Source organism: Mastigoproctus giganteus, chromosome 9, assembly GCF_048544385.1.
Source record: "Mastigoproctus giganteus isolate SK-2022 chromosome 9, ASM4854438v1, whole genome shotgun sequence".
Taxonomy (NCBI): domain Eukaryota; kingdom Metazoa; phylum Arthropoda; class Arachnida; order Uropygi; family Thelyphonidae; genus Mastigoproctus; species Mastigoproctus giganteus.
Window position 1 is genome coordinate 91,760,169 of NC_143583.1, and position 26,495 is coordinate 91,786,663.

General features: G+C 37.4%; 1 protein-coding gene and 1 pseudogene across 2 annotated transcripts in view; one reads left to right on the plus strand and one right to left on the minus strand.

The window, feature by feature from the left end:
* Med (Smad/Smad4 homolog Medea) overlaps nucleotides 1-16,477 on the minus strand; it is a 235,207-nt gene extending 218,730 nt beyond the window's left edge. For both annotated transcript variants that reach the window (XM_090381912.1, XM_090381911.1), the window contains exon 1: nucleotides 16,423-16,477. The gene's annotated coding sequence lies outside the window, so the exon portion shown is untranslated. The remainder of the gene's footprint in view (nucleotides 1-16,422) is intronic.
* On the plus strand, nucleotides 1,564-25,269 carry LOC150080539 (uncharacterized; annotated as a pseudogene).
* Nucleotides 25,270-26,495: the final 1,226 nt, after the last annotated feature.

The following is a 26,495-nucleotide window of genomic DNA, read 5'->3' on the forward strand; positions in this document are numbered from 1 at the left end:
TTATTTCTGTGATGTTTATTTAAATTATAAAACAATAACTATTCCCTACACGCACTTCAAAGCTGTTATTTTTTTATTTATTTATTTTTTTTTTTAGGATCATTAGCAATTAAGGTCATATTGCTCCAAGAATATGCGGTGGTCATTCTCTGACCTTTCCGCATCCTCCATATTTGGTGGTCACGGGCTCGAACCCCGGTCTAATCATGAAGCATGTGCTACGCACTGCTGCTCCTGCCCACCTGGCTACAGAGGTGCCAGGTGGGCAGGAGCAGCAGTGGGAAAGTGCTATAATGATTGTTGCTAAACAAAAAAAGTCATATGTACTTGTATTAACTCGTATTAACTGTTAAATATGGCTCGTCAACTGTAGTCCATCTCTACTGTATCTTACAATACAGAAACTTATTTAAAAATCTTAACTGTTAAAAAAAAAAAAACACATTTAAATTTCATTATTGGGACAATACCACACCTAAATCTTATGATTATCTCAACTGTCATGCATTTTTGGGAGTAAATATAATGCTTTTTTTTTTGGAACAGATATTCTTGTTATATCATTACATCTTTGGGAAAATCTCTTCCGACTTAGGAAATACTTTTCAGGAAAGTATGGTGTTTGTATATTTGGAAGTTACCATACTATTTTGCCACTCTGCCAGTTCATTGCTATAAACTTTAAGAAGTGGGATATGAAGTTCTGTTGCCAACATATTTCTTACACTCAAGAATTACAGTGGTCACTTCCAGTTGAGCCACATATTAAAGACTGGTAAACATAACATTCAGTAGATGGCAGACCAATCAAACATGAAGTGTTACCAAAGATAATTAACAAATCTCTTTGATATAACCTTATGGTAAGGACAGGTCCTCTAGTTACAAAATTATGTCTGGTAAACCAGTGGCATCACTGGAGGGGGGGGGGATGGACCGCACCAAGAGACACCATCAGAAGGGGCGAAACCAAAATGACTGTCCATAAAATTTTTGTGCAGTGTTTCAGCAGAAATTTATTATTTCTTATAAAAATATCCCTGTAGTTAGTTATAACCACAAAAACATTTTTCATAAGCCCAGCTTACATGTACTGTATCAATATACCTACAAGGTTAAAACTCTATGCTAGTTTACTTTTTGAACCTTCTAATGCACATACACTCCGGTCAGAGCTGTCATTATTACCCAATTACAATGACGCTTCAAATCACATGGTTTCGTCTGCATGCACTGTTGTTTTCATTGCTGCTGCTGTTTTTATAGTCGCTGATTTTGTCAAATTTTCTGGTATTTTAGCTACAATATTGTGGTAATTAGTATTTGTAAATCCATATCAATAACTTTTTTGAGAACAGTGACATTTTATTTACATTTGATAGAACTAAAATATTCAATAGATTTACATTTTCTTATTGTTTTTTTTTTTTTTTTTCCAAATATTGCTAATTGGTCTTTTTTTTTTTTTTTTTTTTTATTGTACAGGGATATTCTATCGTGTGGATGCCAGCAAAGGAAAGCAAAAGAGGCAAGAAATAATCACTCAAAACACTAGCTGGATCCATGCTTCAATATGTCAAAAGACCGGAAGATGGCCAGGGTTCATCAAAAGACACTGCTCGTCAGTCTCCAATTGATAAAGCTGATTCTTCTGATGCAAGCATGCATTCTGCAGAAGAGCAAGGAGTGGAAATGGCAGAATTTAAAGCTGAAGAACAAGGAGTGGAAATGGCAGAATTTAAAGCTGAAGAACAAGGAGTGGAAATGGAAGAATTTGAAGCAGAAAAGAGTGCTGAAAGTGACTCTAGCCATGATACTGTAAATGAGATGAGTGATGTTAAAGAGAAAGATTTGCAGATTTTATGTGATGTTTCTTTCTGGGATATACCAGTTCCAGAACATTTTCAGGTTGAAATCAAATGGGGAAGTGCTTCTTTCCAGAACAAAGATGAGCCTTTCAGTGTTGCAGCAAGGCAAAATGCAAAAGCAGAGGGAGATGTGTGCCAGTTTTCAAAAGAGTTGTTTTACAAGATGATGCCAAATGGCAAGAAAATTCTGTGGTCGTGGATGGTTTACTCACTCGTCAGCAAGAATTTATACTGTTTTTGCTGACAACTGTTTGCCATTAGTGCTACAGATACGACATCCAAATTTGTGACTGGGTTTCAGATGTGGTGGAAACTGAACCTGAAAGTACATAACCACGAAGAGCACCTATGTTGCCTTTAAAAGTGGAAAACACTGGCAGCAGGACTTAGGCTGCACAAAACCATTGATGCCAAAACTATTGCTTCAATGGAAACTGAGATGAAAAAGTGGAGGAATATCTTGATGTACACAGATTGCTTGATATCACACTGTTTCTTGCCTAGCATAATCTGGCATTCCGCGGCCACAAGGAAGATGAATCTTCATTGAATAAAGGGAACTTTCTTGAGATAGTTGAGATGCTTTCAAAATATGATCCAGTGCTGAAAGAACACTTAATGAGATTAAAGCAGAGCACATGTAAACTTAAAGTATCAGTCTCTTATCTTGCACCCAAAACTCAGAATGAGTTTATAAGTGCCCTGGCAAATCACGTGAAGGATATGCTTGTCATAGACATAAAGTCTGCGAAGTACTTTGGGATCACGTTCAACAGCACACCTGACATATCATGTACTGACCAGATGTCCAAAGTGATCGGATATACAAAAATCAACAACAGGAAAGTTGAAGTGGAAGAAGTATTTCTAGGATTTTTCCTTTAAAGGGAAAAAAAGCTGCTGACCACAGTTCTGACATTCTTAAAAATCTGGAAAATGGACTAGACATAATGATGTGACGCAATCAAGGTTACAATAATACTGCCACTATAGTTGGAATCCATGGAGGTGTACAAGCCATCATCATCATCATGAACTTGGTCTGGCTTAGGTCTTTTAAGATCTGTTCTGTTTTAGCTCTTGGAGGTGGTCTTGATCTCGCCATCGTTGACCAACATCTCTCTTTTTTTGTGGTTTGTGGTTAAAGGCTAATTTTGGGATCCGGTCTGGGTTCATTCTTTCTATGTGGCGGATCCATTTTTCCTGATACCGTTTTATGTCATTTACTATGTTATCTACTTTTAATTTCTCGCGGATATCTAAATTTCTTTGGTGGTCTAGTCTTGTAAAAGCCTAATAATGGTCTTAATCTCATTTGTGCTGCTTCTAGTTTGTGTGCATCTTTCTTGTTTATGACCCAAGTCTCACAGCTGTAGAAGAGGGCTGGTTTTGAAGTGATGTTGTGCAGTCGTAATTTTGTTTCAGTTGTCATTTGTTTTCCGAATTGGCATTTAATCGATCCATTCATTTTATTATATTTTTGTAGTTTAGTGTGGATGTCTTTCCCTTCATTTGATATTAAATTTCCCAAATAGGTGAAGTCAGATATTTGTTCTATTAATTTATCATCAATAACAATTTTGACTATGTTTTTTCCACATAATCCCATTGATTTTGTTTTTGAAGTGGAGATTTTCATCTTTTACTTTTTACCTATTTTATTAAGTTCATTTGCTGCTATCTGTAGTTCATCTTCGGATTTTGCAATTATTACTTGATCATCAGCATATAATATAGTTTGGATTTTATTCCTGTTGGTCAACTGTATTCTGTTGTTAATTGTTTGTTTCCATTCTTTAAGAATTTTATTGATGTACATATTAAACAAATTTGGTGATAGTCCACATCCTTGTTTCACTCCTTTATTGGTGTTAATTGGGTCTGATAGTTGGCCATTAGAATATTTTATACAGACTTTTGAGTTTTTATATAGGCTTTGGATCGCTTTCCGGAGCTGGGTTGGGATATTTTCTTCACGTAGAATCTGCCAAAGTTTTTCCTGGTTTACATTGTCATATGCTTTTTCATAATCAATAAAGAGCAGAAATGTTGGTAGATTGAATTCTCTTCTTTTCTCCAAAATTTGTTGTAGTGAGAAAATGGCATCTATTGTGCTTCTCCCTTTTCTGAAACCACATTGTTCTTCTTCTAAGAATTGTTCACTGTATTTATTAAGTTTATTCTTTAGTATATTAGAGTATAGTTTTGCAGCAGTTGACAGCAGTGTTATCCCTCTGTAGTTATTAGGGTTATTTCTGGAGCCTTTTTTGTGTAAATTGATTACTATTCCTGTTTCCCAATCTTTGGATATCTGTTGCTTATGCCATATGATGTTAAATAATTTTAGTAGTGCATTTTTTAGTAAGGTGACCCCATATTTAAATAGTTCTACATTCAAATTGTCTAAGCCTGGGCTTTTTCGGTTTTTTGATTTTTGTAATATTAACTCTAGTTCTTCCACATTATTATATTTTCTTCATCTTTGGTTATCACAGATTCATCTTCCAATTCCCTAGTGCCTGGGTTATACCATAGTTTGTAATAGTGTTGCTTCCATTCTGCTTAGGAGATGGAGTTGGTTTTTATTTGATAATTTGTGCCTAGTTGTAATTTATTAAAAATTTTAAAACCTCTTCTTTGTGGGCCTGTAATATCACGTTCTAAAGATTTAACAAATTTATCCCAGTCATCTCGTCGGATTCTTCTGGTTAGTTTTCTGACTTCTGCTCTAAGCTTTTTACAAGCCATTCTTAAGGTAAAAAACAAGAAAGCGATTTTTAATGGATGTGTGGACCATTCACTTAACTTGTGGGGTCAGTACTCTTTTGCTGAAAATGCATCACGTGCGACATTTTTTTGGAACTCTTGAGACAATGTTTTCTTTCTCTGCTGCTTCCACCCATCAATGGGATGTGTTAACTGACCATACTGGAGTGTCAGTGAAAAGGCTATCAACAACATGCTGGAGTGCTCATCATGCTGCAGTTAAGCAAGTTAAAGGAAAGTTCGATAAGTTTGTATTATTATTTCATTTATGAGTATATTTCCATATGCATTTGTCTACAACTTCTACATTATTTGGGCCGTTATTGATTATGCAAACCTAATCCATTAATGTATCTCACGTAATGGTAAAGTTTAATGTTAAAATTAACATAATTTTGATGTAGTTCTTAAACGTTTTTACTTCAAATTCTATTGTTTTCTTATGAAATTTTCACTTTAACCACATGAAACTAAGTAAATGTAAATACATTTAGGCTGTGCATATGATATTGAAATTTAAAGATGTAATTTTAATTTTGCTAGTTGTTTATGTCACTACTATTGCCATTACATTCAGTGATATACGGGAATTACGATTTACAAGTAACAAAAAACATTACTAAGGATTCTGTGTGGTCTGGTACAGGAGGAGGTCCATGGGGTGACACTATGAGTTATCACACTGGGTGATACCAACCCTAATGACACCACTGTTGTAAACTTATTTTCTGATTGCCTCTCATATACATGCATACATAATTTTTTTTTATTCTACTTCTTCAGTTTGTTCAGAAAACTTTGCTATAAAGTCAGAGGGCAGCTAGAAATTTCGCTGAATGAAAGTGAAATTGGGTCAAGATTTTAGGACAGAAATAGACAGCTACTGACCTCAGGTACCCAAAGGATCCAAAGTGAGGTAATAAATAGTAACCAGAAAGCTAAAGGCATGTGAATGAAAAAGTGAGTTTGTAATCAGGTTTTACAGGAGAATATCCTCCTGGAAACTGCTTTCAAGGCTATCACTAAATACAGCACAGACACTCACCTGTCACCTCGCAGCAAAGTTTTCTAAACGAATTAGTATTAGTAGTGGCAAATGATAAGCAAGCTTAGATAGCATAATAAAAAAAATAATAATAACACTTCCCATATTACCTGTCCATCTCCTCTCTAACAGTTACTCTAGTTTGTCCTTGAATTTATTCAAGCCATCCACTTCCACAACACCATACAGAAGTTTGTTTCAACAATTAACTACCCACTGGCTGAAAGCAAATTTTCACATATCAATCCTGTAACCATTCTTCTTAATTTAAATTTGTGCTTCCTCATGTGTACAGCCTGAGCAAGAGGAAGGATGACATTAGCATTCAACTTACTCATTCCATTCAAAGCCTTAAACACCTCAATCACATCTCATAGCTCCAGACTAATTTGCAGAACTGAAGCCATTCTTCGTAAGAGCATCCTTTTATTCCCCTCACTAACCTCTCACTGCAGTTCTCTGCACTTGTTCCAACAGATACACATCCTTTCTGAAATGAAGATTCCAGACCTAACCTTCCTTAACCATGCGGCAAAATTCCTGTATATTATATAATCAAACCTCATGAGCTGTCCGAGCTTCTGCATTGTTAGCATTAGCATTAGTAGAGGCATACAATGCAAGAAAGCAAGCTTATGCAGCATCAGCCAAAAAAAAAAAAAAAAAAAAAAAACTGCTCCCATTTCACCCCTCCATTCGTTCCAAATACCTGTCCAGCTCAGTCTTAAATTTATTTAGGCTATCAACTTCCACAACAAAAAATGGAAGTCTGTTCCACCAATCAACTACCCGCTGGCTAAAGCAAACTTCCACACATCTATCCTACAATTTCTTTCCTCAATTTGAATTTATGCCCTCTCAGGTGATTATTCTGAGCAAGAGGAAGAATCCCATCAGCATTGAGCATGCTCAAACCATTCAAGGCTTTATACACCTCAATTAGATCACCTCACAGGTGCCTAGTCTCCAGACACTGCAATCTGAAAAGCTTAAGCCTTCCTTCATATGAGAAACCTTTCATTCCATTCACTAATCTTCTTGCCCTTCTCTGTACTCGTTCCACTATCCTTCTTAAAATGAGGCCTCCAGACTTGTATACAGTACTCAAGGTGTGGCGAGAAACGTCGGATAACTTACGCGGAAAATTAGCTTCCCGACACCACACTCTAGCGCTGCTCGCTCGGTAAACAGAAGGCAGGTGTTATCGGTCTGGAGCCGAAATCAAGAAGGATATATTGATTGAGAGGTAGGCATGGCAAACAATGAAATGATTGGTGGTCGGTGCAACAGACGACAAGCTACTGTGTAATCATTGGTTGGTATTATGATGTGCATTTATGAGTAAAGAACGGTGCATAATAGTTTTGTGATGAACAGTAAACAGGTAACAGTAATGATGAATCTTTTAAAGATGGAAGAAATTTGGGAAAATAAAACGGTTGAATTTTTGATAAAAACTTAATTAATAAAAGTTTCGTTCCATTCATTTTTATGTTCTTCATTATGTTTTTTTTCTCATTATTAAAAGCAGATTTTTGGAGTTCATGAGAGTTTTTACTATACTGTTGATTTAGGTTTGGTTACGAAAAAAGGAAACGGTTTCTTTATTTTTCGTAACATAACCTTACACGTTAGGTTAGGAAATAATAAGAAAAGAAAGAAAGAATGATTATTTTTATATATATGTGTGTGTGTGTGTGTGTGTGTGTGTGTGTGTGTGTGTGTGTGTGTGTGAGTGTGTGTGTGTGTGAATAGCTATTGAGGTGTTGATTGAAGTTATTATACGTGTGCATCCACACAATTTTCTTTAAAAATTGCAAGTACAGTAATAAAAAAAATTTATATTTTGTCAAACAATTTATGCGCTAGTCCACCCATGATTCTAAAGAATCAAGGTTAGGTTACCCCCTCCATTTCGTGGAGAAGTTGGAAGACAGAGAGCCATCTACCATCACCCTCAGTGAGGGATCACAGAGAAAACTGGATAACCAATTACTAAAAACAGTTAGCAAACCATAAGATGGAAGCTTGTTTAGAAGACCTTTATGCCAAACACAATCAAAAGCTTTTGAGATGTCAAGAGCAACTACTTGTGTTTCACCGAACCTTTCCATTGAATTAGTCCATAAATGGGTAACATAAACCAGAATATCACCAGTGGATAGACACTGACGGAAGGTTTCTAGGTAGTTTAAGAGTTCGCGGTTAATTGATTTCTCCATTACTTTAGAAAGAGTAGAAGTAATTGCAATGGGACCATAATTGGATGGGAGGGATTTGTCACCCTTTTTTAGGAACCGGCTGGATATGAGCAAATTTCCAAGCAGAAGGAAAAACACCTTTAGAATAAGAAAGGGAAAAAAGGCGGCAAAGAATAGGAGTAAGTTCAGGAGCACAGGTTTTGAGAACAAGTGGAGAAATACTATTAGGACCTGGAGCTTTCTTAGCATCAAGATTCATCAAAATCCTTTTGACGAAAGACCACAGGAGGCACTGAATGGAGCATGTTGGGAATGGTGGGAGGTGATTTTCCAAGATCATTAATACGTGAGCTGGAAGAAAAATGGGATGCTAGCAGGTCAGCTATATCCATGGCTGAAGTGACAACAGAACCATCTGGTTTGGACAGAGATGAGAGCAGAGATGGCCAAAAGTTGCGGCCAATAGCTTTGGCAAGAGACCAGAATGCTCAGCTACCATTAGGGCAAGAAGCAAGTTTTCTACTCTTAGCCTGTTCAAACTCTAGTTTGGACTGATTAATAACTGCTTTACAATTGTTGCGAGCTTTGGTGTAGGCAGAAAATGAAACTGAAGAATTAGAAACAAGTCAATTACGATAAGCAACATTCTTCTCTTGAACAGCCTTAGCATATTTATTGGAAAATCAAGGTTTAGATAAAGGACGAGATTTTAAAGTGGAGTGTGGGATAAAGGATTCCATTCCTGCAAGAATAATTTCACTGACACGATCTGAGCAAACGTTAACATCAGAAGTTTTGAAACAGTAATCCAACCAAGGAAAAGAAGAAAAGAAGTAGTAGTAGTGGCATGTGATGCAAGAAAGCAAGTGTATGAGCTTATGCAGCATCAGCCAAAAAAATCACACCATTCCCTCCAAATGCCTGTCCAGTTCCTCCTTAAATTTGTTCAATCTATCAACTTCCACAACGACAGATGGAAGTTTGTTCCAGCAATTAACCACCCGCTGGCTGAAGGCAAATTTCCGCACATCTATTCTACATCTGTCCTTTCTTAATTTGAATTTATGCCCCCTTAGGTTCGTAATCTGAACAAGTGGAAGGATCCCATCAGAATTCAGCATGCTCAACCCATTCAAGGCCTTATATACCTCAATCAGATCACCGTGCAGGTGCCTAGTCTCCAGCCATTGCAATTTGCAGAACTTAAGCGTCTCTTGGTAAGAGGATCCCTTCATTCCCCTCACCAATCTTGTTGCCCTTCTCTGTACACGCTCAAGTAAATCTACATCCTTCCTAAAATGAGGCCTCCAGACCTGTACGCAGTACTCAAGGCGTGGTCTGACCATTGCCTTATACAGAGGGACAATCACCTTATCCCTGCTAGCAAAATTCCTATATATCATTGACAAAACACCGTGACCTGCCTTGGCAGCCTGTCTGCATTGCTCAGAAAACTTCATATCTGACTGCACAATTACTCCCAGGTCTTTTTCATTTTCTACCACCTTAAGTGTAGTACCACACAGTTGGTAAGTTTCTCTGGGGTTACTTCTACCCATATGCAGTACTTTGCATTTGTCAAGGTTAAACTTCAGTTGCCACTTCTTAGCCCATCTGCCCAAATTTTCTAGATCCTGTTGCAGTAGCACACTGCCATTACTGTCATTAACAACCCTGCCAACCTTTGTATCATCTGCAAACTTCGACATTAAGCCTGATATACCTTTATCAATATCATTGATAAATATACAAAACAACAGTGGACCTAACACCGAACCCTGTGGGACTCCACTAATAACATTAGTCCACAAAGAGCAGCACCCATTGATTACCACCCTGTGTCTTCACCCACTTAACCATCCTTTTATCCATTGTAGCAACTTACCCTTAATACCATTCTGCTCCAATTTGTACAATAGTCTACCATGCACAACAGTGTCAAAAGCTTTCCTGAAATCAAAATATATGATATTTTGATTTCAGGTACTACACTTAAGGTGGTAGAAAATGAAAAAGACACGTGAGGAATCATTACAGTTTGAAAATGGAAGAAGGTTATCAAATTGTAGCAGTGTGCTTAATGATTTTGTAATAACTGAGAGCAAAGTGGAGGAGAAATTGTTGAAGTTAAACATAAGAAAGGCACCTGGGGTGGATGGGATCTATCCAGTTATATTAAAGGAGGCGGCAAAGCAACTAAGCAAACCCTTAGCCATAATTATGAGAGCATCCTTGGATTCAGGGGAGGTTCCCACGGACTGGAGATGTGCAAATGTATCCCCAATTCACAAAGGAGGTTCGAAGGGTGACACGAATAATTACAGACCAGTTAGTTTAACTTCTGTTCCGGGTAAAATAATGGAGTCACTGGTTAAAGATGCATTGCAGGATCATCTAGACAAGACTGCAGCAATAATTCAGACACAGCATGGGTTTGTTAAGGGAAAGTCTTGTCTGACAAATTTGATTGGTTATTATGATGTGGTCACAAAGGAACTGGATGCAAAAAATAATTTTGATATCATATACTTGGATTTCAGGAAAGCTTTTGACACTGTTGCGCATGGAAGACTACTGTACAAATTGGAGCAGAATGGTATTAAGGGTAAGTTGCTACAATGGATAAAAGGATGGTTAAGTGGGAGAAAACAGAGGGTGGTAATCAATGGGTGCTGCTCTTCGTGGACTAATGTTATTAGTGGAGTCCCACAGGGTTCGGTGTTGGGGCCACTGTTGTTTTGTATATTTATCAATGATATTGATGAAGGTATATCAGGCTTAATGTCGAAGTTTGCAGATGACACGAAGGTTGGCAGGGTTGTTAATGACAGTAATGGCAGTGTGCTACTGCAACAGGATCTAGATAATTTGGGCAGATGGGCTAAGAAGTGGCAACTGAAGTTTAACCTTGACAAATGCAAAGTACTGCATATGGGTAGAAGTAACCCCAGAGAAACGTACCAACTGTGTGGTACTACACTTAAGGTGGTAGAAAATGAAAAAGACCTGGGAGTAATTGTGCAGTCAAATATGAAGTTTTCTGAGCAATGTAGACAGGCTGCTAGGGCAGGTCATGGGGTTTTGTCAATGATATATAGGAATTTTGCTAGCAGGGAAAAGGAGGTGATTGTCCCTCTGTATAAGGCAATGGTCAGGCCACGCCTTGAGTACTGCGTACAGGTCTGAAGGCCTCATTTTAGGAAGGATGTAGATTTGCTTGAGCGTGTACAGAGAAGAGCAACACGATTGGTGAGGGGAATGAAGGGATCCTCTTACCAAGAGAGGCTTAAGTTCTGCAAATTGCAGTGGCTGGAGACTAGGCACCTGCACGGTGATCTGATTGAGGTCTATAAGGCCTTGAATGGGTTGAGCACGCTGAATTCTGATGGGATCCTCCCACTTGTTCAGAATACGAACCTACGGGGACATAAGTTCAAATTAAGAAAGGATAGATGTAGAATAGATGTGCGGAAATTTGCCTTTAGCCAGCGGGTGGTTAATTGCTGGAACAAACTTCCATCTGTCGTTGCGGAAGTTGATAGGTTAAATAAATTTAAGGAGGAACTGGACAGGCAATTGGAGGGTATGGTGTGATTTTTTTTTTTTTTTTTTTTTTTTGGCTGATGCTGCATAAGCTCCTACACTGCTTTCTTGCATCAAGTGCCACTACTACTACTATATCAAAATTATTTTTTGCAACCAGTTCCTTTGTAACCACATCATAATATCCTATCAAATTTGTCAGACAAGACTTTCCCTTAACAAACCCATGCTGCCTGAATTATTGCTGCAGTCTTGTCTAGATGATCCTGCAATGCATCTTTAACCAGTGACTCCATTATTTTACCAGGAACAGAAGTTAAACTAACTGGTCTGTAATTACTCGTATCACCCTTCGATCCCACTTTGTGAATTGGGGTTACATTTTCAAGGATGCTATCATAATTATGGCTAAGGGTTTGCTTAGTTGCTTTGCCGCCTCCTTTAATATAACTGGATAGATCCCATCCACCTCAGGTGCTTTTCTTATGTTTAACTTCAACAATTTCTCCTCCACTTTGCTTTCAGTTATTAGCATTAGCATTAGTAGACGCATTTGATGCAAGAAAGCAAACTCATGCAGCATCAGCCAAAAAAAAAAAAAACCACTAGTTCACCCCTCTGTTTGTTCAAAATACCTGTCCAGCTGAGCCTTAAACTTATTTAGGCTATCAACTTCCACGACAAGGGATGGAAGACTGTTCCACCAACCAACCACCCGCTGGCTAAAGGCAAATTTCCGCACATCTATCCTACATCTGTCTTTCCTCAATTTGAATTTATGCCCTCTCAGGTGATTATTCTGAGCGAGAGGAAGAATCCCATCAGCATTGAGCATGCTCAAACCATTCAAGGCTTTATATACCTCTATGAGATCACCTCGCTGGTGCCTAGTCTAGAGACACTGTAATTTGCAAAAATTAAGCCTTTCTTCGTAAGAGCACCCCTTTGTTCCATTCGCTAATCTTGTTGCCCTTCTCTGTACTCGTTCCAGCAGCTCTACATCCTTCTTGAAATGAGGCGTCCAGACCTGTATACAGTACTCTAGGTGAGGCCTGACCATTGCCTTATACAAGGGAATAATCACCTCCTTATCCCTGCTAGAAAAATTCCTATATATCATTGACAATACACCATGAGCTACTCTTTCAGCCAGTCTGCACTGCTCAGAGAACTTCATATCTGCCTGCACAACCACCCCCAGGTCCCTTTCATTCTCTACAACTGTCAGTGTAGTACCACAGAGTTTACAAAAGCATTAAGTATCCTGCTACAATTTGAGTCTCGCAGGTCATCCCATTTTGCATTCTTGTAATGCCAAACAACACGAGGTTGGGAATAGCCATCAGATAAAGGTTCCACCGGAGAAGAGACAATCACCAAGTTGTGATCTGAAGTGCCTAAAGGACCTCTCACTTCGACCATGTACTTAGAAGGGTTGTTTGTGAGAAAAAGATCAAGCGTATTGGCTGTATGATTAGGATTGTCCGGTATTCTTGTAGGTAAATGAACAATCTGTGCTAGGTCATTAGTAATTGCAAAAGCCTCAGCATCTCGACCTGCTGGGTCGGTGTGACTAGAAAACGGATGCCTGCTGGAGTTGTGAACATTAAAATCACCAAGAAAAATTACCTCACTTTTAGGAAAGTTTGACTGGAGAAAGTCAAGTTGCAAAGACAGGAAATCAAAGAGCTCCAAGTGATTAGTGGAGTTGGAAGAACAGTAGAGACACCAGATGAATTTGACACATTGAGGTAGAAAGATTTTAAGCCAGAGAAGATCCAAGAGAGGAGATTCCAAATTGCCAAGCTCTGACAGGGAATATCAGAACGGACATATGCACAAGTACCACCTTTGAGGCGAAAGAAATCATACAGCGAATAATTTGGGCATCTGAGATGAGCAGTAGTTGAATCAACCGTTAACTGAGATTCTGTCAGAAAAAGTACATTGGGTTTGGCAGACTGCAAGTGGAAATGGACATCGTTGAGATTAGAATTGAGACCACGTATATTTGTGAAATGAATTAGGAAGTGCTTGGGAGGTTTACATCTTTTCGCAGATAAGCTTGCTCTATTAGTTTAACAATTCATGGTGTATTCAATAGTAAGAAAAAGTGGGTGGGACATGCTGTATGAAGTAATGAAATTTTTGGATATGGAGTACACGTGGTAAGAATATACCCAGATCCTTGACATAACGTGGCCTCGACAATGCTCCCCACATACACACTACTCGGACTCCCTCCAGTCACTATCTGGCAGTGTAGAGGTAGCAAGATTATACACTAGCTGATCCGGCCTCCTAAAGAGTTACCAATAGGTTCGGTCCGGTGTACTAACTAGTGGCCGGCGTGCGAACACTGATTTAGAGCTGTATCCTCATAATGTAAGGAATACTGGATCTCGCCACGATGTTCATCATAACCTCAAAAGTCATCAATTATACTGCATGATGGAAGAGATAGGGAAGGGGTGACTGGAACTTAGCTCTAGAGACTAAACATGGGTTCCACCACTTCAAGCCTACAATAAGCAAAGTGGTGGTATTTCACCGGTTGATGAGTCATCTACCACCTAGTACTGCCTGGTAACATAGAGGGGTGGCGTTCCTCCATGTGGTGTGGGCGCCACACCTCGACCCCTGCTTACGTTGGTTCACACTGGGTGGTCACCCACCATGTACTTGTGCATGGAGATTATACCCAGGATTACTAACAGTCCCACCAACGTGAAGGTGCAAGCAGAGGATTTGGCTGTCACAGACCATCCGGACTTTGCCAAAATTGGGTCCACTTGACTTGAGTGTCACCCGAATATCAGTTCCATCAGCGTTTTAGACTCCCAGGTAGCAAGTACAGCTTGTCTGGCATATCTGAGAGAATGTCTGTGACAACCTGACCTTTTTTCACCATTAGGGCATATTATTGAACAAGAAAATAAAAATACAGTCATAAAAAAATTTATGAATATAATAAATTTATTATTTTTATGAATGTATTTCTAAATATGACTGATTCTAAAGAAAAAAGGTTATGTTGTCCCTCTACTTCGGGAGGGGTTCAAAGCTCCCATGGGATTCAAGTGGAGGTAACCTGACCTTTTTTTCACCATTATGGATAGCATTCATTAGTGAATGTGCAATTAGGACAAGTTACCACTAGCACTACTAAACCGATGTTATCGTGTGTTGTGTTCACACACCAATCAGCACATAGTTTGCCATGCCTACCTGTCAATCAATTATATCGTTCTCGACTTCTGCTCCAGATTGATAACACCTACCATCTGTTTACCGAGCGAGCAGCACTAGAGTGCCATATCGGGAAGCTAATTTTCCACGTAAGTTATCTGACGTTTCTCGTCGTTCTCGTGTTGGCTTTCTTTACCGTTGCCAAAAGATGTTCTAAGACTGAAGTTTGTAATTACAGACCAGTTAGTCTGATTTCAGTGGTAGGAAAAATTTTAGAGGCAATGATTAAGAGTGCATTCCAGGGACATTTAGGTAGATATGGCATTCTGAAGGGCACACCATAACTTTAAGGGTAAATCATGCTCAACTAACTTAGTAGACTATTTTGACACAGTTACTCATGAGCTGGATCTATGGAACAATTTAAACTTAGTTTATTTGTATTTTAGCAAAGCATTTGACTCAGTCCCTCATGAGGGGTTACTGTATAAGCTTGAACAGGTTGGGATTACTGGTAAGATCCTAAGATAGGTTGCTGGGTGGCTGTAGGGCAAAGGCAGAGGGTTGTGATTAATGGATATTCTTCAGATTGGTGTGACATCAGGGGCGGGGGGGGGGGGGGGGGGTCCCTCAAAGATCAGTTCTTGGAACTGTTGATTTTCATTTTCATAAATGACATCGACGAAGGGGTATAAGGAGTAATGTCGAAATTTGCAGATGACATAACGATTGACAGAGTCATTAATGATCAGTGCCAAGCAGCACTCCTTTAGGATGATTTGAACAGACTTCAGAGATGGTCAGAGAAGTGGCAGCTATGTTTTAATGCTCCTAAATGCAAGGTCTTACACTTGGGGAATAGCAACCTACAAATAAATTATAGCATGGTGGGGTTGAATTAAAAATAGTAGAGGAAGAAAGGGATTTGGAAGTTCAATACAGGCAGATATGAAGTTTTCTGAACATTGTAAACAGGCAGCCAAGAAAGCCCATGGTGTCCTATCGAAGATTCATCAAAAATTATCCTGTTGAGATAGGGAGGTCACGATCCCACTGTATAAGGCAATTGTAAGACCACATTTGGAATACTGTTTCAAGTAGGGAGACCTCATCTAAGAAAAGACAGTGAGATTCTTGAACGAGTCCAAAGATGGACAACTCGAATGGCAAGATAGGCAGGACGACAGTATGAGGAAAGACTGATTATGAGGGCTACAGAGCTTGGCAACCAGGCACCTCTTTGGTGACCTCATTGAGGTTTATAAGGCTTTGATAGGGATTAGTAAATTGAATGAAGGTGGAATTCTCACTGTTATAAAGAATTTCAGAACTAGGGATCATAAATTCAAATTACAGGAGTTTGAGGTTTAGATTAGATTGTAGGAATTTTTCTTTTAGCCAGTGAGTTGTTGATTGCTGAAACAAGTTTCCCTCGCAGGTAGTTGAGGCTGACAAAAGGTCAACTGAATAGAGTTACCTGTGAGGAGGGAAGTATATAATTTGTATTTTCTTATCTACTTGGGTTTGTTTTTTTGCCAGTGCAGCAAAAGCCTGTGGCTTTCTTGCACTATATAGCAAATACTATTTCTAAAAGTATACATTCAAGTGTTATCCTTTTCCAAGGTGCAGAATCTCTACTATTTGGTGAAGGAAAAGGAATATCACCAGGGGAAAAAAAAAAAAAGATTATCAATGAGGCAGATAAGTAAAAAAGACTCATTTTACAATACCATATCCTATTCAGCACATCTGAACTATCTATACTTATTTCACTCTATTATGAATACTACATGCTTCGTTTTATGCTTACCTTTTTAAATGAAACCACATTTTCAAATTAGTCTTTATAATGCTAACCAGCATCTGTAAGGATGATAAAAATAATACATTTAAATACACATGAATACAAGTCAAGCAGTGTGTGTGTGTGTATGTGTGTTTATTTTTTTTTATATAAAACTCATTATCCTAACAAATAATAATTCTACTTCTTCAAACCACTGTAGTATTAAAACAAAAACAAAATTACATTTTTCTTATTGAAACTTCAACAACAAATTTTTCTATTTATTCTCAGCAAGTGATGTTCATATAATACTATTGAACATTACTAAGGTAATTGTACTACTCTACAGGGTGTTTCAGTTAAACGTTTCAGAACTTCTAAGAGGGGTAGGATACATCCTGACAACTCGAAATCATATAGCAATGTGGGGTCGGAAATGCTTTCCTGAAGCGGTGTTGTACACAGAAGCACCATAAAGAAAAGAGACCGTAAGTGAGAAATCGTTTTAATAATACATGAAAAGAAGCAAAAGGTACATGGATTAAAGTAAGTGTTCGAAGTTTCTTCCACGGGCTACAATGCACGCCTCACATCTCCGACGCATGGACATCCGAACATTCTGGAATACTCCAGGCGAATTTCGAATTTCTTCGGCAGCTACTGCGATTCTTGCAACCAGCTCCTCAGCATTGTCAACAGGGGTGTCATAAACTAGCGATTTCATATGACCCCAGAAATAAAAATCAAGACATGATAGGTCGGGTGACCGAGCAGGCCAACGCACGGGACCACCACGTCCGATCCACTGTTGACCAAATGTGACATCCAGGTAGTTACGAACATCTCCGCTATAATGGGCAGGGGCTCCATCGTGTTGGAACCACATTGTCTGTTGCGTCGATGCAGAAATCTGTTCATCTCTCAAAAGTTGTGGCAATACTTGCTGCAGAAAGATCAAGTAGATAGGTCCGGTTAGACGACACGGTAACAGGTAAGGTCCGATGAGGTGATCTCCCATAATACCGGCCCATACATTGACCGAAAATCGAATCTGTGCTGCACGACGTCGCACGACGACTTCTGTGTACAATACCGCTTCAGGAAAGCATTTCCGACCCCACATTGCTATATGATTTCGAGTTGTCAGGATGTACCCTACCCCTCTTAGAAGTTCTGAAACGTTTAACTGAAACACCCTGTAGAACTCAAAACAAACATTTGTTTGCTTTGAGTTCTAAAGCTTCGAGGTGAGATAAATGTTCAGGCTGTAATAAAGTAAAATTTAATACCACACTGTTGGATTAAAACTGGATTTTGGAGACTATGAAGAAAAAACAGGTTGTGTAATGTGGTAACAGATTTATTTATCCCAATCTAAATTACTAACGAGAAACAGTAATACAAATTATGTTTGAACCTTTAGAGATAAAAATTCAGAATTTAGTTAAAATATTTAAGAGGATTACAGTTTGATCAGCTATGTAAAGCAACTTCACAGTCACAGTGGTCTTGGCAACTAGGGCTGTGCTCTTTACTTAGAGCACAGCCCTAGTGCTCTAAGTAAAGAGCACCTGAAAATCTATAACGCCATTACCTTTCCAAATTTCACAGCAGAATTCATTTGAATATATTAGGATAGATTTTTTTTAAAAAATTAATTTATTTGAAAGAAAATTTATAGTATAATGAAATAATTCATGTACCCCTCTCCATTAGAAGTTTGTTATAACAGGGTTTTGGTGTATTGAAAAAAAAAAAAAAAAAAAACAGCTTCATATATCAGTTAAATTTAGAAAGATCACATCATATCTGCCTCTGCTTGGTACAGCAGGATGAAATTAAAAATGGCATGAGAAATGAATCTGCTAAGTGTCAATCAATTGATTCATTTGAATAAGATCATGTGAAAACAAGTGACAAATATAGTATAAGAGAGACATTTAGGTAGGCTGAGTTCTTGTTGTTAATTTCTATCACTGATGTTTAAACATGGCAGAGGAACAAAGATCAGAAAAAAAGTGTTGAAAATATTTTGGGCAAAACAGAACACTGCTGAGCAAACGTATTTCATAAAATAAATACTCTTTATTGATACAATAATCTAAAAGCATGGCCAGTGACACTCCTGTCACTGACCATGGCAGCTTAACAAATGTTACAAATAACATTATTAGATTTAATTTAATTTCATTCTTATATTATTTCATTGTTTTTGAGATTATAACAAGTTATAACTTATTATGTATGCAGCAATTAAAATAAAAATGGGGGTTTAAGGCATAAGTCTATATATTATGTCTGTATATTCCATCAAGTCTAAAGATCTACATGTAAGTGGGTGAGAAATTCTTACACTTCCCCCTGCTTATTTAAATCTCATCAAAGAAAATATGAATACTCAGTCACTGTTACAGTACTTTCTGTTCTTCCCAATTTTAAATGTAATAAATTACTATGAAAATTTTATTTTATTATTTCTTTCCCAATCAAGCCACAGCAAATTGCTGAAACCTGCATGGTCATGAATTCATAAGCTAATAGTCAAAACAGGTTCACTTTACTATGACATTCATACTCTTGTGTACATGAATGACTTGCATCAGGGGTGGGCAACCTTTATAAACAGAGGGTCAAATAAAATGTCTGTGAGGTACACGCAGGTCAAATTTTTTTTTTTAACTTTCCATGATTTTTAAGAATTATTAAAATGGCATATAATGAAAAAATTGTCATAAACAAACAGTTTTATGTTATTTATTGTAATTTATACATACACATAAATACAATTAATTTTATTAATAAGAAAAATGAAATACAATCCCAGTAACAAAAACTGCAATATTTTATTTTTATAATATTTAATGAGATTTGATACTGTTCATTTTTATCAGTGAATTGATATCTGGATAGATATTTGTCATAGCAATGCGCAGAGTATTTCCTAAATTTATGTCAGAAATTCCATTAATTCAAAAATATATATAATAAATATATTTTGAAAACTACCATGGGCCAGAGGTTGCCCACCCCTGGCTTACACCATTGTTTTGTTTGTTTTGGGAATTCAATATTTTTGGGCATCTAAGGTGGTATTACAGTTGAGGAATATTCCCCCTCCTCCAAAGTTACAATTTTCCTGAGGACTGCAAATACATGTGTATTTAAGTTTCTTGAAATCCTTATATTTAATTTTAATTCCAAAGCAACTAAGAAAAAAACATTGGAAAACTGATATTTTGAAAGGAAAATTTCATATGCTAGTTGTACTACTTTCATATTTGCCTTAAACTATCATGTGTAAATGATCATTCACATGCAATAATTCCTGCAACCAGAGATATAAAGCAGTTTTGTACTTGTATACCAAAATTTTACATTCTGCATTTTTTTTTTTTTTTTTTTTTTTTTAATATACACAGTTCAATCCAGCCTACTTAAACAGAAAACAATAATTATTAATGCTGCCTCCCACTGAGCATGGGGATGGGTCTAATGGGTAACGCATGGGGAGGGTATTTGTTTATGTTCTATCAGTGGTTCCCAATCTTTTGTCAACTTTGATTTAAAAGATACTATATTTGTGACACACCTAAAGAGTGACTATCACTGAACTCAGATTTTTCTAGTCTCACAGAACACCATGGTGCTGAGTTGGGGAAACTATTGTTGGTTACCCTCTCAATTACACACTCCTCAGTACAATATATAGTGTTACATGTACCACTGCCTCTGCAAATTGTGTTTCTAACTAACTTATTTTTCTAGACATATTTTGAACTTATTTTTACAATAACTGCAAAGCATAAAACGATACGTTTTGCTGTTGTTTTTTGTTTTATACTATAACTGGGGTCAGATGTAAATCAGTTTGTATCTGTTGAACGGGTTCATCAAATATGTTCTCGTGATATTAAAATTTCATTAGCAGCTGGCAAGTTTGTTTTTTTTAATATTTTATTGAAAATAGAAAAAAGATAAAAAATATTTAATGATATTTATTTTTATAATATATGTGGTGCATTCATGCAAAAGTCCTTAATGTATTTCCTACACATATTGAAACTAGTACTATTACAAGTAATTTTTAAGACAGTATTTGATGCATTGCTTAATTTTTAATGTAATTATATATATATATATATATATATATATATATAATAATAATAATATATTTTGTGGAAAATGGTGGTTGGAATAAATTTAAAGGTTTGGACATTATTAGCAGGAATGAGTAATGGAAGTTTTTTTTTTTGGTATGATGCACGGTATGATTGTTAATAAGTTAAAAAAAAAAAACAAAAAAAACCCAGTAAATTTCAATTTCCATATATACAACAAGAAAACGATAAGCTCGACAATACAATAAGAAAAAAAGATAAGAACAAGGTAATCGAACAGAGTCCCCATTCCAAAAGAGAAGAGGAAAGCAGTGATTGACATGCCTAACCTGCTATGGTTAGTGTTAGGGTGTTTATCCCCACCCGTGCCACTGTTTTTAAATTGGGAACTCGTTTTCCTATTTCCTATTTTAAAACAGCAGGAAGGGGGGGGGATAAACACCCTAAGACTGAGGTAGTCTGGAGGGGACCCCTATTCTAAAGATCAGTTTTTTTTTTTTGGTGCTGTAATAAGCCTTGCTTTCTTGTATCACATCTGGTGAGTATGGACTTGGCACACCCAGGGTCCTGAGCTGGATATCATCATTCTTCTCTTCTTGGTGATTCCCTTCTACTTTTGACACTATCTCTCTCTAAGGATAATTTGGGAATTTTTTTTTGCCTTGTGCAGCATAAGCCTCAGGCTTCCTTGCACCATATAGCTAATAATAATAGTAACAGTATCAATGTTGCCAATACCATTGTCAAATAAAGATGCGCCCTAGGACGTTAGCTGACATTTTATCACAAAAAGATTCAAAAATAAAATTAACGTAATGGACAATCAAAAATTTAATAATTTAAGGAAATTAATACGGAACCATCTTATTTTTAATTTTGAAGTCGCTGAAGTGGAGCAGAAAACAAACGCGAAAAGTATGATTTATTAGATTCTACCAGTAATAGATTGAATCTAAACTCTACACATATCAAGTGCTTTTATTTCATGACCAGTATAACCTGTGCAACGTGCCATTTAGACGTATTAGTTCGATTACCTTGTTCTTATCTTTTTTTTCTTATTGTATATATGGAAATTGAAATTTACTGTTTTTTTTTTTTTTCTTTTTCACGCTAACCCCTATTTTATATGAGACAATTAGTCTTGCCAAACGCAGTAATTTTCTTCAAGAATGTATCCCCCGCGGAAGGTGAAAGTTTACCGTACTACTTTTATTTCCCCTTAGTCAAATGCCTGTATCCTGAAATTTTCATACCTACTTACAAAAAAAAAAAAAAAAAAACTTAACTTTAATACAAAGACTTCTTATTTTTATATATTTATTTAGCTCTTTCTATCACTTGACAGGAGCTCCCTCCCCTACACCAAGAATACTTTTTTTTTGGCTGAAAGAGAGAAAAAAAAAAAAAAAAAAAAAAAAGAGTAAGCAACACTTGTTTCCCAGCGCATATACAATGGATGTATATGCAGGCAACAATGAAAAAAGCAGTACAATTAATAAACAATAACTGAAAGAATGGCGTTTTCGTATATACTTAATTACCTAAAACCGATAAGATCTACATATTGCGAAATTAAGGCAATGTTGACGGTATTACAACCCCTTACCAAGCACATGACACAGAAACCAGATTACATTTTCATAAACAAACGCATACACGCACCCAGCACAACGCAGAATCAACAACTAGGCTTAACAATAGCTTCCCTTAAAAGATACAACACAGCTGCGCATGTCTACGCAGCGTCCCCTGAAATAAAATATACAAATCTTCGATTCGCATTTTACAACAAGTAAATATATCGTCAAAATTAACACCGAATGAAAAAACAAACAAATCCAGCACAACAGCGTCAAGCATATGAAATGATTGAAAAAAATCAGTACCGAACCCACAAATTCTGTTTCCTTCCCACCCATTTGATGATATTTACAAGCGGATCTCCTGTGCTCTTAACAACCAATCCAAACTCAGGTACCCATCAGTGGCGGTACGCCAGTTTCGGCAAAAAAAAAAAAAAAAAGCATATACAGGGCAATATTTAAACTCGTTGCGACCCTAAGCTATAACATGTATGAGGCCCTTCTTTCTTACCTGTGACAATATTAAAAAAAGGATTTTTTAAGATGGAGCGAGGCCCCTTGTAACGTGAGGCCCTAAGCTGCAGCTTGTTTAGCTCAAAGCTTCCTAACTGGTGTGCCGCGGCATGCTAGTGTGCTGCAAGAGATTTAAATTTATAAAATTTTCATATATATATGTAGTTAGAGAAGGTTTCATATATCTACTTTATGCATCTACTGTACATTAAAGTTTAATGTACAGTAGATGCTGGCTGATGCACTTCCAATGGACTTGGAAGTTGTCAGACATAGCCAGCTGTACAATCTTTCCAAGGGGAGATCCACCACGTGCCTTGGATTCACTAATAAATCCAAGGCACACGAATTAAAGGCAATATCACTAAAAATTCATCCCTGAAATTTCCGGAACCTAACCAGAGTCACTTTTGTGGTTCTCCCCTGGCCTGCACATCCATTCCTACTTACTGGCCACGGATCAATCAAAGTAAAATTAGAAGCGTTGGGTATCATTGACGACCCCCTGTGCCGTTGCAGCTCCTCTGAAAATTGGGACCATCTTATGCACGATAGTGAAATCTACGAGGATATAAGATGCACTCTTCTCACAAGAATACACTATCTTCCAAAAAACCTTGAGCAACAAGAAGACTATAGCCTTCACCCACTTGGCCCAGGACCTTCTTATTCGCTTATTTTTGAGAAGCGGAAAACCTTGTCCAGGACAACCTTTTAACAATCAGACGAGCACTGGATCCAAAACTGTAAACATCACTTGGACTTAACTCAAAGAAAATAACCTGGACTATAGTTCCTCTTCTGGAACTATAACCTGGACAAATGGCTACCTACGCAGGGCTCCATTGCACTGTCACTTTAGTTCCTCTTCTCTTTCCCCCTCTTTCGCCTGATGGAGATAACTCCATCTCATCTGAAGATGCCTTCGCTGTCATCCTCAAGGCTCATCCTATCTCCCTCTTTTCTTCCCCTAAACTATATCCTCTCTCTCTCTCTCTCTCTCTCTCTCTCTCTCTCTCTCTCTCTCTCTCTCTCTCTCTCTCTCTCTCGTGGTCTTTGTTTGTCAGGACACTCAGGTGACCCTCGCAGAAACCAGCCAGAGATTTTGGGACTACCTGGCTACCTCCCAGAGGTTAGTGGTGGGCAACGTGAAGTTTCATCGAGGGACCCCAAGGCGAAAAGCCAGATGACAATACAACCCAAGACAACACTACACTACACTTCATAAAACAACACACTATTCATACTTCTGGCTTTCACAGAGTACTGCAGAGGTTCCCAAACTTTCTCGGTTCATGGCACCCTTAGGGTCTCAGTCATTTTTTCACGGCGACCCTGGGCAAAAATAAATACCTAACAGTTCCGTTATTTAGTAGTTAGGTCCAAACAATTTAATAAATAACGTTGAAACTATGATCTACCTCGAGCTAGTAGTTCGCGGGTTGCCCGACAGATGTCGAGTATCACCTCAAAATTTGAAATATGCCGGGGAACAGTTTTGGAACCGCTGGAGTACTGTTTTACAGCACAGATTATAAGGCGCAGCTGTGGAAAATCACGAGGTGCCCCCAACCCAAACACTATGCACAGTAATTTAAACGAACAGCCTAATAAACTATATTAATTTCACGTGGTATGAATATAATACGTAATAACCTTAATAAATTTTTCATAGTTATAAAAAATCCAATTTGTGCAACCGTTTGAAATTTTATTGGTTTGTAATATTATTATAAGATATAAGAGCCTAATCAGAATGATGGGGCATCGCTGAATATATAGGAGCTGAATGAGATTTTCATTTACCACTGAATTTAATTTATAAGCACTTCAGTTTGACCTTTGTTAGAAGTATAAAAATCAAGTTTTCTTTTTTTTCGTTTCCTCTTTTTTAAAACTTAAATTTGAAAAATCTTTGAGTGCAAGACAAATAACGATTTTAATTTATTTCTTAAGCAAGAAAAATTTCTAAAATTTAAAAATAATCAGCAGAACACTTTAAATATATATAACAATGTGTTTTTCTCTTATCTTTGATAAAAATCAATTTTTTATATGAATATCGAGTTCGATATTATTCTTAAACGCGAAAAAAATGAGATTTTACTTATTTTAGTCGCGATTTGTTTTACCTTTATTTTGGACCAGCTTTCACATTTTTATACCGAAAAGATATACGTATAATAAGTTATTGCTCACTTTTAGAAATAAAATCAACGTTTATATCTAAAAACAAATAATTATTCATAATATATTTATTAAATTTCTTCATTAAGTATATTTAACCAAATTTAATTTTTGTAGATATTTATTTTCCACCCATAATGGAAAACATTTTTGAAGAGAGCCAGAAAGTCATCAGATTCACGGGACAAAGTAGCCCAAAGAAAAGGACAAAGCAGGTATTTAGGCAATATAATGAGGAATATATTAAATATGGATTTGTATGCTCCGATAATTCGTCTCTTCCTCGACCCATAATAGTCTTCATGCCTAGAAGAGTATCAAGTGAAGCAATGACCCCAAGTAAACTACGCCGCCACCTTACCACGATATATCCATCATGTGCAGAAAAAGATTTGAATTTTTTTAAGCGTCTTCAAACGCAAGATAGGAAGCAAAGTTGTTTTATGAATTCGATTACAACACTATGAAATCGAACTCAAGAGGCTAGTTATAAGATCGCCCAGTTGGTGGCCGCATCACAATTGCAGAATCGCTTATTTTACCAGCCTGCATCGAAATAGTTAAACTATACTTGGGGCAAAAGAAATTGAAAAAGTACCGCTTTCGAATAACACTATTAGCAGATTGAAGACGCATTGAGGACATATCAAATGACATCATAACAAAATTAATTCAGAAAATTATCGCATCTAAAAAATTTTCATTGCAAATTTATGAATCTACACACGTTAGCACTAGTTAGAATCATTGAAGATAAATGCTTAAAAGAACATTATTTGTTTTGCAAATAACTGCCAAATCACACTACTGGGGATGAAACATTCATAGTGGTAAATGAATATTTTGAGAAAAATGAGATATTATGAAAAGATTGCTTAAGCTTGTGCACTGATGGTGCAGCTGCAGTGACTGGAAGAGTTGAAGGTTTTACATCAAGAGTTCATTCTGAAAACCCAGAAATTCAGGTTATACATTGTTTTAATCACAGAGAAGCTCTCATATCTAAAAGTTTGCCTGTGGATCTGAATTCCACACTACATTCCACACAGCAAAAGGCTCAAGCTAATGGAAGCGCTGTGGCTCAGAGTAGAACTGAGGGGGGCAGTTGTCCTCTGACTCACAGCCTTATAAAATGCATTGTTTGCTTGATGTTTGCAGAGCAATCGGGTACGGGACATGATACTGCCAAGGACAGGGTGGATGCCCTCGAAGAAACTAAATTGAGAGGCCCATCAAGCTCTCAGCTGCCCACATCAACGCCAGAGCTTGCACTTGGGCATCGCGTGACACAGAGACAACCCCCAAGGCAGAATGCGCTGGTCCCGAAGGAACTAGTAGTTGTTGGTGACTCTATTGTCAGGGAAACGGGGAACATGCTTGTAAAAAAGATAGGTGGAACAGGACCAGGGTATGTCTGCCAGGGGCAAAGGTTGATGACGTTGTAGAGCGAATATCATCTTTTAAGGGCACAAAAGGTGATATAGTTGTACACGTTGGCACTAACGATATTAAGAGTAGGAGACCGGCAGAATTACTTAACAAGTACAGGTCACTGTTGAACAACAGCCGAGAATTAGGGTTGAATTTCAAAGTGTCTGCAATTCTGCCCAGACACGATAGGAGGGAGTATATGATGAGAGCCTTGTCGATCAATTTGGCCCTGGAAAGATTGTGCAAGGCTCAAGGGGTAGAA